The following is a 12,929-nucleotide window of genomic DNA, read 5'->3' as shown; positions in this document are numbered from 1 at the left end:
CTAGCCGTGGAATCGGATGCTTGGACGAACTGCATTTTTTGGCGATTCGATTTTTCGAAAATCAACATCGATTATACGTTTCGCCTAGAGTCGATCAGACGATTGTCAAAAGGTCAATAACCCGGCGGACGGGTGGCATGATGGTTTTTACATTATTTTTGTTCAGGTGCTTGTTTTTATGTTTGTATCGTAATGATTATATGGTGGTTAGTTTATGAACTATGGTTTTCCAAGTGCAATGGTCAAATATTTTTGGTAATATAATTTTTTATTTTATTCCATTGAACAATTTTTAAAATAATTATTTATTTATGTACTTGATTGAGTAATGTTTATTAATTAATAATTTAATTTTGTTTAAACATTACTTTAAACAAAATTTCAATATGTATAATATTATAGAGTATTAAAAAAAACCTTTACCAAAGCCAATAAAATAGCAAACATTAACATAACTTAAATCATAACTTAGCAGTTACACGCGAATTAAAGTTACTAACTTTCATTGTGTAACTTACAGCACTTAGAATTACTAGACATGGCAACCTACTAGCCTAAACCAAGTTTAGGTCAACATATTTGGTGCCAAAGTTAAAAAAGGTCACATGGATGTTTTGTAAAATGTCAGATATTTGTTGTATTTTTGTTTAAAACTCTACAATTCTGGTTTCCATAACACAAGCGAAAGCTTATAGTATGGGATCGGATCGTGCCGTGTGTGAAAATTGTCCTGAAATATTTATATTTATTTTATTTATATTTTTATTAATTACTGGGATATTCTCTACTATTGTAAAAACATTAAGAAGATCGGTCTAGTAAATTTTGTGGTTATAATGAAATTGTGGTTACAATGAAACAAATAATTAATAAACAAAGTCATGATAAATTTAAATAATAATATAATATTAGAGTCTTAGGTGAGAACTATTTAATGATGATGGTGATTAATCAATAATTATCATTATTACTGTATTTTATTGCGTAAAAATATAAAAACAATTAGATATTTATTCTTATGTGTAAAGTTATTTATTTCTCTTTACTAGGGCGTGGTCTGCATGGAAAACCTTTTCAGTCGGAAATCAAGTTTAAGGGCAGTTTTTCTAACATTATCAGTTTTAATTAAATACTTATTAATATTCTTAATCATATATTGACTGTGTTTAAGTTATTTTAAGACAATTAATAATTATGTTTTGACAAATTATTATTTAACCAATTTTTCTTCGAATAGATATAGTTCCACGAAATAATTGAGTTCTAAATAAAGACATACAAAATACACTAATACCAACACTACTACTATTTTTTATTACTATTATAAAACACAGACGAAGCCGCGGTATCTAGTATCGCATTTCTCCATGACCTTCGCACGGTTCAACGAACTATTGATTTTGACATTTGTGTCGGCAGCTTCAAAGGTTATTGTGCCCCAGGGCCACTGGGGTAGGCAGTTTTAATGCCCCATGCTATGATTAGGGGCAAAAGGACAATATATTATAGCTTTTGCCTTGACACCATAGAGTACCAATTTTATGGTATTTTTTATTTTTTTTATGTTAATTTGAAATATTCGGTTTACATTTGAATTAATGTGTTTGAAATAAATGTTTTTCTTTAATTTCCTTGTTGATTGGGACAGAAAAGTTGTTTAAGGACACAAAAGGCTGATTTCAAGTCAATCAATACTGGATTAATAATTATTGGAAAACTCAATGAATGTGAATAAACAATAATTTTGATGTTTTTGAAAATATATATCTACTAAATATTAAAAAGAGGAAAGGTTTGTAATTTTGTATGTATGTATGGTTTTCACGCATAAACTACTGGACCGATTACAATGAAATTTAGCACACATATAGAGGGTAACTTGGATTAACACATAGGATAGGTTTTATCCCAGAAATCCCACGGGAACGGAAACTATGCGGGTTTTTCTTTGAAAATTCGGGCGAAGCCGCGGGCGGAAAGCTAGTTATTTATAAAATTAAAAATAGACAAATATAGACGCTTTGAAATATTTCTATATTTTCTTGTCATTCCATAGAATACTTTACCCCTACAGAAACAATACTATATTTTACTAAAAAACCACGAAAATTTATCACTCAAGTGCAATGACCGTGATAATAATGGTATCAAAGATAATTTTATTCACGATTTTTCATTTTCGGCAGTGACGTCACAATGCTGTATGATTAATTTAACCACATTTCATTGTATTTTTTTATGTGTTATAAAAAAACTAGCGGTCCGCCCCGGCTTCGCCCGTGGTACATATTTCGCAATAAAAGGTAGCCTATGTTCTTTCTCAGGGTCTAAAGATTATATGTGCCAAATTTCATCAAAATCGGTCCAGTAGTTTATGCGTGAAAACCATACATACATACATACATACAAACCTTTCCTCTTTATAATATTAGTATAGATTAGTATAGATGTATATGAAAAATCCAGTACAGTTAACAAGATATCACATTATATTATGCTAGCATTTTATAAGAAACTAGCTTTCCGCCCGCGGCTTCGCCCGCGTTTTCAAAGAAAAACCTGTTCCCGTAGGATTTCCGGGATAAAACCTATCCTATGTCCTTTCTCGGGTATCAAAATATCTCTATACCAAATTTCATGCAAATTAGTTCAGTAGTTAAGGCGTGATTGAGTAACAGACAGACAGACAGAGTTACTTTCGCATTAATTATAATATTAGTATGGATATATGTATCAATTTTGGGAAAATTGGATTGTTCTTAACAGCATTGTTACTGGGGAAATTTTAATATGAGGGGTGTGCCGTGTGACTGATGCCGGAAGAAAATTAGACAACTTATTTTTGTTAGATACAAATTTATTACTAGTCTACTTTTTTCTTAAAAGTAGATATATGGCACTATGGAAACTGTATGTGTAGTAACTAATATGTGTTTTTTTTATTATTTCTAGGACAACGAGAAAAGGGGTTGGTATAACAACCCTTCAAGACATAAATTTAAATTTAGAGAGTATCTAAAATAAGACTAAATTAAATATCATATAATTATTTCAAAATTGGAATAAGAAATTCGCACATTTATCTCAAACTACATATTTAGTTTAGATAAACGAACATTTGTTCTAATTATGAAATTTCAAACAGTTCAAAAACAAGCGAGGAACAAATATTCGAAATTCAAATTTCAAATTCAAATTCGAAATTCAAATTCGAATGAGGCGAACGCCGTACATCGAACTATGAACTGATGTTTGAACTTAGAAAACCTCTATAAGAACATATAGGTATTATATAAAATTAAAAATGTGCTGATAAAATAATGCACAGTTAATTTAAATTTAAATTAGTTAATAAAGATATTAACAAATGTTATTAAAAATAAAGAATTTAAAAGTTGACACTACCAAAAAGGTGTGGTTTAAATTGAGTCCAAAATGTTCTGCGAAATTTTGTATACTGATGTATTATGTAGTATAAAACAGGAAGACAGCATAATATTAGCGCAAAATAATTTCTTATGAGACAAATATTTAAATAAAAAATTTATAACATAGGAAACATCATAAAAACAGGCTTATATAGCACTAGCTGCTCCGCGCGGTTTCACCCCCGTGGCTCCACACCAGTTGGTCGTAGCGTGATGATATATAGCCTATAACCTTCCTCGATAAATGGGCTATCTAACACCGAAAGAATTTTTCAAATCGGACCAGTAGTTCCCGAGATTAGCGCGTTCAAACAAACAAACAAACAGACTCTTCAGCTTTATAATATTAGTATAGATTAAATCATTTTCTTGTTATTTATCTCCCTATGTATCTTTCATTTTCAGATGAAAATATGTTTCCTATACAGCTCTGTTTTACACTATTATGCTATAGTAAATTCTATATTTAGAGGTTTTTGTAAAACTGTTTGGCAAAACTACTAATTTAATCCATACTAATATTATAAATGCGAAAGTAACTCTGTCTGTCTGTCTGTTACTCAATCACGCCTTAACTACTGAACCAATTTGCATGAAATTTGGTATAGATATATTTTGATGCCCGAGAAAGGACATAGGCTTCTTTTTATCCCGGGAAAATGACGCAATCCCGGATTACCCACGGGAACGGGAACTATGCGGGTTTTTCTTTGACTGCGCGAGCGAAGCCGCGGGTGGAAACCTAGTCTTCTATATACGTACATTTTTTCTCATTAAATACTTAAGAGATACTTTTATTAAATACTTACCATAATATTCTACTTTATATATTATGTATAGCCTTCCTCGATGAATGGGCTATCTAACATCAAAATAATTTTTCAAATTGGACCAGTAATTCCTGATATTAGCGCGTTCAAACCAACAAACAAACAAACTCTTCAGCTTTATAATATCAGTATAGATAACGTAAATATTATATAGTAGATACTAGCGGTCATATAGCGGTCTAGGTGGTACATATGAAAAATAGATGTTGGCCGATTCTCAGACTTACCCGATATGCACAGAAAATTTCATGAGAATCGGTCCACCCGTTTCGGAGGAGTATGCAGACTAACATTGTGACACGAGAATTTTATATATGTCACGGCTAAAGGTAGGTGAGAACATAAACTTAAGATTAGCCGGCTAAACTTAGGTTTATTATCGACGAGGTGTTAATGTTAGTTTGTTCTATCTTTAGCCGGCTAAACTTAAGTGTAACCACAGGCCCGTGGCTAAAAATGTCGGGGTGGGTAGATTTGGTTAGCGCCGGGCCGGTGGAGGGCTTGAGGGGCCCGCACAGTGCCAGAAAACACTCGCCCTGTTCCTTACATGTATTATAGTAACCAAATCTACCCACCCCGACTCAGGGCAGAAAGCTGGTGGCTAGGTTAGGTTAGGTTAGAACTCTTAAGACCCGCACGAGCCGAGCGAGCGCAGCGAGCGTGCTGCGGCAGCAGCCGGCGAAGTGCCAGAAAACACTCGCCCTGTTCCTTACATGTATTATAGTAACCAAATCTACCCACCCCGACATTTTTAGCCACGGGCCTGCGGTTACACTTAAGTTTAGCCGGCTAAAGATAGAACAAACTAACATTAACACCTCGTCGAAAATAAACCTAAGTTTAGCCGGCTAATCTTAAGTTTATGTTCTCACCTACCTTTAGCCGTAACATATATAAGATTATATTATTAATGTCTTTGAACTACAGTTATTCTGTGTACTTAGTTACCTTAAAAGATTGTTGACATCTGAATCTCCATATATCCTGTTTGTACATTGCTCCAAATAGTTTATTTCCTTAATCTAAACTAATATTATAAAGCTGAAGAGTTTGTTTGTTTGATCGCGCTAATCTCGGAAACTACTGGTCCGATTTGAAAAATTCTTACGGTGTTAGATAGTCCATTTATCGAGGAAGGCTAGGCTATATATCATCACGCTATGACCAACGAGAGAGGAGCCACGGGGGTGAAACCGCGCGGAGCAGCTAGTGTTTGATAAAAGTCCCATACAATTCCCCTTGTGGGTTTATGGACAGGTCATTTTTAACACGCTTTTATTAGCTTCTTCTGTATGTTTGTATGTGTTCACTTTAAAGAAACAGATATAATTAAGATTGAATACAATAATAACAATAGTTTAATTTTTTATTATATTTTTGCTACATTCGAACCTTAGTTTTATGCTCAAGCGTTTACCACTGTTCATGGAAGGCAGGTTGTTTTTCTTAGCTTTATTTATTACTAGCTTTCCGTCCGCTGCTTCGCCCGCTTCGTTTAAACCCTAATAAATTACATACTAATAAAACCTTCCTCTCATGGGCGTAGCCACGGTGGGGCAGGGTGGGGCGCTTGCCCCACCCTGGCTCTGACCTGGAAGGTACCTAACCAAATTTAAAAAACTAAATTATCTAGGTACTAACTATATACTTAATATTTGTAAGAAATTCACACTCAAAAGTCATCAGTAGACATAAAAAAATGCGATCAAAACAAAAAGCTGGTATGATTTATCTTATGCGTACACAAACGCAATCTTTTTCTCCGATTTCTCGGAAACTATCTACTTTAGGGAAAAAATTATTATGACTTTTTTGTAGAGAATTAAATTTCCCATCTTTTTCATCTTGTAAACTTTTTTGTAAAACTTACCGTTTACGATTTATGGCCTACTAGCTTTCCACCCGCGGCTTCGCCTGCGCAGTCAAAGAAAAACCAGCATAGTTCCAGTTCCCGCGGGATTTCCGGGATAAAACCTATCCTATGCCCCGGGGTAAAAAGTAGCCTATGTTCTTTCTCGGGTATCAAAATATCTCTATACCAAATTTCATGCAAATTGGTTCAGTAGTTAAGGCGTGATTGAGTAACAGACAGACAGACAGAGTTACTTTCGCATTTATAATATTAGTATGGATTTAATGAACCAGTTTATCGTTTTTGGCTAATAACTCTGAAAATATTTGATTAATCAATAAAATGCATCTATTCATTTTTAAGAGCACTTAATTTTCTACACTACAGTATTTGTTTGATTTTTTTCTAATGCCCGTACTTTTTGAGTTATAGAACGTTTTATGTTGGACTACTGGGCGTTTAATCGAAAATTTCAAGGTATGCATAGTATATAATAGTACAAATTCAACAAACTAAAAAAAAGATGTGCTGTAGTGCTTAAAAATTTATAGGTAAGTAGTTTATTTCGGCCGCCCGCGGTATTTCTACATTAAACGTTCTATACTAAAAAAAAAGTGAAACTGTTCGAACGGTTCCGAACACTGCTTTGTGTAGCGCATGTCGCGTGACGGTCAGCTGCCGAGTAGGTATACCTACTCGGCAGCCGCGATACACGCGACATGCGCTACACAGACCAAAAAGTTTGAGACGATGTAATAAAAGTTTCACTTTAAAAATATGGGCAATGAAAAACATTCAGATTTACGAAAAAGTTTACAAGGTAGAAAAGATGCGAAATTTTATTCTCTACAAAAAAGGTCACATTAATAACTTTTGCCCCAAAGTGGATAGTTTTTGAGATATTGGCCAAAAACATTTTAAACTATATTTCATGGTAAAAAAGAAATTTATAAATCAAATTATTGTATTTATAGAAAGCTAAACTGTATAATAAAGTAGCCCCAAACATATGTTTAGGATTCTGATGCACCAAAAGGAAAAAAGCGGAACCCTTATAGGATCACTTTGTTGTCCGTCTGCCTATCAACACCTTTTTTATCAGGAACGCGTGGATGTATTGTTTAAAACATTATCGAATACTCAAATCTAAGGTCCTTTGAAGCAAAAAAAAAATGAAAAATCCAACTAGGCAAAGCAATCAAAAAGATACAGCCGCTTTTGAAAAAAAATTTCAATAATCGAAAGGGTCCCAAGAAACAAAACCTACAGGGTACTTCCCGTGAAACCATAATCTGTATTAAGTAACTTCTTATAGAAAAAAATTGCGAAAAGCATAAATTTAAAGTAACAACAAAAAAAACGTGTTTGTATAGAACCCTCGGTGCGTGAGTTCGATTCTCACTTGGCCGGTTTTTTGGTTGTGTCTACTATTAACTACATCCATGTAGTATCTAGAAGACACAACTGTTAACTTATTTCTTGATACAAGGCCGGGTGTTGTCCCTACAACACCCATCAGACCCTTCTGACCATTTTTTATGAAATAAAAACCGCGAGTTGAACTTGCGCACCGATGGTTGCGTATGAGCCTGTTTATATGTTGTTACAGAAAATTTATACTTTCCACAATTATTATTCTTCTATCTGTCATATAAGATGTTGCTTCTTACCAAATTTCAAGATTCTGTGTTCACAGAAAGTACCCTGTAGGTAGGTTATGATTCCCTTGCGAAAGCCGCAATTTGCGAAATTTTACAGCATAAACGGCTGTATCTTTTGATTGCTTTGGTTTATAAATTATAAGTTTGATTTTTTCACAGCTTCAAGGGACGGTAGACATTAGTATTTAATATTAATTTCAGCTTCATATCTCTACGCGTTCCTGAGAAAAAAGTTTAAAGATAAACAGGCAGACAGACGGGCAACAAAGTGATCCTATAAGGGTTCCGTTTTTTCCTTTTGAGGTTTGGAACCCTAAAATTTAACCGGGATAAGACCTCGGGTCGGTGATTCTAGTTACATATTATTTTATATGATTGCCCCACCCTGAGCCCATGGCTAGCTACGCCCATGCTTCCTCTTGAATCACTCTATCTATTAAAAAAACGCATCAAAATCCGTTGCGTAGTTTTGAAGATTTAAGCAAGGGGACATAGGGACAGAGAAAGCGAGTTTGGTTTATACATATAATATAGTGATGAAAATATCGCCCCATAGCGCATCTACCACTGGTCGGTAACTTACTATGCCAACGAACCATTTCGGGGTTCGATGTCCTCAAGATAACGATATCGATCGGCGATTTATTTCGTTGTCACACGTTTCCGTCACATTGACGTTTCGCGCGCCCTTTTTTCTGTTGCACAGATTATCTAGAGGTGTACTTTTTTAATTTTGGAGGCTAAGGCTTGGTTAGGTGTCATACGGGATGAGTAGGTATAGGGGATTATAATGACATCGATTATTGTTAAATTATTTAATGAGAATTATGAGAATTACGTCCGCACAATTCGCCAACGAACTGGCATACAAATATTTATGTGTATTTAACTTGACCATTAACAATTTTTATGTATTTATGGATGATTCCGGTATTGAATTTAAACAGTGGCTCCAATAGCATTAATATTTGATGTAAATATAGTAGATACTAGCAGAACAGATACCGAATAAGAGTGTATTTTATATAACTTACTAGCAGTCCGCCCCGGCTTCGCCCGTGGTACATATTTACGTTTTCTCTACGTAAGAACCATCCTCGTACTTCAAGGAATATAATAAAAAAATAATTATCGAAATCGGTTCAGCCGTTCTCGAGTTATGCGCTTACCAACACATTTTGCGATTCATTTTTATATATAAGATTACTTAATGTTACTTATATGGTATAACTTATTTCACGTTAGGTGCAATATGTTTATCATCAATGTTTTTAAAGGTATCGCCATAAACTTTTTTTAAACTTAAAGGGTTATGACAAATGCCTAAAATATATGACTTATGTTAGGTTCAGTATGATAAGATATAATCTTTATCGATTTTGAGTTATCATTAAAAAAATTTAAGTTATCGTGCAGTTTTTTTGGCAATGCGTAAGGCTTGAATGCGTTAGTATGATAGCGAGTTACTGTACCTACAAGAAAGAAATTGTTACAGAATATTCTTTGTTTGCCTTTGCAAAGGTATTGCCTTGTTAGGTTAGCTGTGTTGATTGTAAAATATGTTGCCATGTTGTTGATAATATTAAATGGTAGGGAGAAATTTTGATTCGTTCTTTGATAAGGATATATTTATTTCAAAAACTGACGAGGAGGTTTCTCGTTTGGTTTGTAATAAGTAAATGTTTCTTCCTTTCTTTCTCAACAAAATAATGAATAATGATAAATATATATAATGATACAGTTTTGACCAGATAATAATATAAATCTATTTAATGTCCCTTTTATAGGTAAATACTAAATAGTAAATGCAGTCTGTAATCAAATCCTTTAGTAAAGAAAAAAGACGTGTGGCACTCGGGGACTGCCGCGGTAAAGCTATTGCATAGCATGCCTTCAAGCCACACCTCCGTGTCCGTCGGAGTGGGGAGTGTGAGGTTTTTTCGTTACGGAATTTCTCGATTCGGTCCCCGCGCTCAAGGCCCGCGATAGAAGCTATGCAATAGCTTAATAAAAAGGAATTTTCCAAGGATTCTATTTGGTTAAACCACAGATAATATAACACCTACTATACTAGTAAGTAAGGTTTAGCTGCTATAAGAAACGTGAATAACGTAGATTTTTATTGATATATTTGTATGAAAAAGGCGCAAAAACTCGTCAACATATTCTAATAAAGTAGAAAAAACTTATTAGATAATCAAATGAAACATTAGTATCTATGTAAAATAATAATTAAAAGACTTAATCATAAACACGTACGTTAAGGGCAACAACATGGTAAATATAATTACATTTTTGAAGTTAACAACCTTTATTACAAGAAACTTTAACGTTTGCGTATTTGCGTGACGTTACTGTCGTCACGTAGTCATATTGTTTCAAATCAAGATATAAAATGAAATTAAATAAAAAAATACGATATAAATATAAATGTATTTGTAAGTGTCGAATTTATTTTTTAACAAATACTAGGTAAAAAGATCTAATTAGCTAAAATGTATTTGGCCTTGCTTTTTCGTGTTTTTAAATATCTTCAGAATATTTATCATCTACATAATAAGTATTACTGAAAATATTGTAAACCAATATCCATAAAAAATATACAAAATTTTAGCATAAACAAAGTCTTACAAGTTCCCAACCCTAACCACGTAACCAAAAAAAAAACTTCAAGCATCCACAAACGTCAAACTTGACGCGCTATTCCGAAAAAAAAACACAAAAACTCGCCAAAGCGAACTCCCGCACTCCGAAAAAAAAGCAAAAGAGAAAAAAGTAAACGCAAAAGCGCGGGAGTTATGAAACGAAAATGGCACCGGGAAGCGATAAGCGCGCGAAGCCCACGTGGTGGGTCAACGGCTGCCCCACTGTAGCGGGTTCGCTGAACGCACGCACACAGGCGCACAGCACACTACATGCGCAATGCGCGCAGGTGACTAATTGTTTTACATGTAGGTGTGTTTTTTTCCAGCCAAGGAGGTTGGTTGAAGGAGGTTTTATAAAAAAAACATATTGATGGTGTTTTTAAAGATGATGGCATATCAAATACTATAAGTAAAATTTGAAAATTGTGCAGCTTAAACAAGGAAACAGTAGTTAGGAAAATTTGTAAATATGTTTATGCATACACTTAAAAGCATAGCGTATCTACCAAACTCTATAGGGAAATATGTTCGTTACAAATTACAAATTACAATATCAAATTAACTTTTGCAAAAACTTCATTCTTCGTTCTTTACACCTTACTTACCTATAAAAACCTTGATAAAATAGTAAAAATATATAGCTAGAAGAAACCAATATGTATAAATACATATGGTTTATGGGCCTAATTTATTGAAGTGAAAACTTCTTTAGCGGCGTTGTGCACTTTTTCTGTAATGGGTATAAAATCTTAAACTCGCGTCAGGACACGTGACCTGATCGAAAAAGCGTAAGACGGATACCATTCCAAAATAACAAACATGCTCAACGTTAATAATCAAGTTTTCACTTCTGCCGGCACTACCGGAGTGCAACCCGTCTTTTTTAATTTTCAAAATCGTTTAGATTCGATAGAGCCTTCATTGATAAATTCAATATCCTACACAAAAATACTTCCTCTATCTTACTAAGATTAACTTATTCTACATTTAAATACACAGAACCCTTGTTTCATTCAGGATGTTTCATACAATTCGTCAACCCCCAGAAGGGAATGACCTTGAGGTCGAATTTTGACCTTTGCAAATATTCAAGCGATTTTGTGACGGGAGCAATGAATTTTACTTCCTTTTTCTATTGTTCCGGGTATCTATGAGTAAATATACGGAAAATAATTGAATTTGATTTATTTATTGAGTAGGGATTATTATTGTGTATGTGTGTAATTAATCTGTATTTATTATATATAGATATCGAACATGTGTGTGTATGTCTGTTCATTTTGTTCCCTAAACGAATGTATCGACTTTGATTTAGATATCTGATAGATATAATGTAGGTACTTGTTGCGAACTTAAAGGGAATGAAATGTCTGTCACGCAATAATTATAGATCTCAGGAACAACTGGTCTGATTTAAAAAAATTCTCTCACTGTTAGATAGTCCATTTATCGAAAAGGCTATCATCATGCTAAGACCAACACGAGCGGAGCAATGCGGGTAAAACTGCAGGGCACAGCTAGTATGTGATAATAAGATAGGTAAGTAGGATTTAATAAGTTTAATATCTTAGCAAAGGGTCACTAAACATTTTTATAAAATTAATAAACATTTATATCATTTACATCTGTACTCCTAACTAGTCTGGACTTGTCACGCTGACGTGACGTCACGCGTGACAGCTCACTCAAGGCCGAGACTGAAATATTCACAATATTTTGGTAATAGTTCATCGACCATATTACTGAGATCATGAGTGTATATGGTAAGTGACGTCATTCAAGTAAATTAGTATGGAAACTTTTAAACTGTACGAGATTGTAAATTAAGGGAACAGTGCCAAAGAAGTGAATAAAAACAAACATATACATATATATATATATATATAAAATAAATATTATGCCAAATAAATATATAATAATAAACATACATACATATACAGAAATGAGAAAACAAGTATGTGCTATGCTAATATTATAAAGCTGAAGAGTTTGTTTGTTTATTTGTTGGAAGTTGGAACGCGCTAATCTCAGGAACTACTGGTCTGATTTGAAAAATTCTTTCGGTGTTAGATAGCCCATTTATCGAGGAAGGCTATAGGCTATATATCATCACGCTATGATCAACAGGAGCGGAGCAATGCGGGTAAAACCACAGAGCACAGCTAGTAATAGACACAATTAAAAATACTGACATTTTACAAAAAGCCTATTCGCTCCAGACTATAATCTATCCCTACACCAAATTCCATCCACATCTCACCAGCCATTTCTGCACACATTCCCCATACCTTACACACAAAAAAAATCGCGATTTACACCCGTTAAATTCGCATGACGTATCTTCTATAGGTCAGTACTCCGGTCGTCGACCAGTCAACGACCGCATTCGACAACGTTTGGTTGATACGTGTTTTTTTGGTACTAGACTTGTAATTTATCACTATCGATACGCCCCGGCTTTGCATGTGCATGCCAACATAGTATAAAACAAAGTCGCTTTCTTTGTCCCTATG

The 12,929-nt window shown here is 34.0% G+C and overlaps 1 protein-coding gene across 10 annotated transcripts in view; it reads right to left on the bottom strand.

Moving 5' to 3' along the window:
- Positions 1 to 12,929, bottom strand: part of Hr3 (nuclear hormone receptor 3 ROR-beta) — a 126,528-nt gene that overhangs the window by 28,179 nt on the left and 85,420 nt on the right. The gene's annotated exons all lie outside the window — the stretch shown is intronic.

The sequence above is a fragment of the Colias philodice genome, chromosome 28, assembly GCF_061535455.1.
Source record: "Colias philodice isolate Cphi_HAF_F1 chromosome 28, ilColPhil1 Martin Lab GWU primary, whole genome shotgun sequence".
Classification (NCBI taxonomy): Eukaryota; Metazoa; Arthropoda; class Insecta; order Lepidoptera; family Pieridae; genus Colias; species Colias philodice.
The sequence above is the reverse complement of the archived record's forward strand: the minus strand, read 5'-3'. Positions and strand labels throughout refer to the sequence as shown.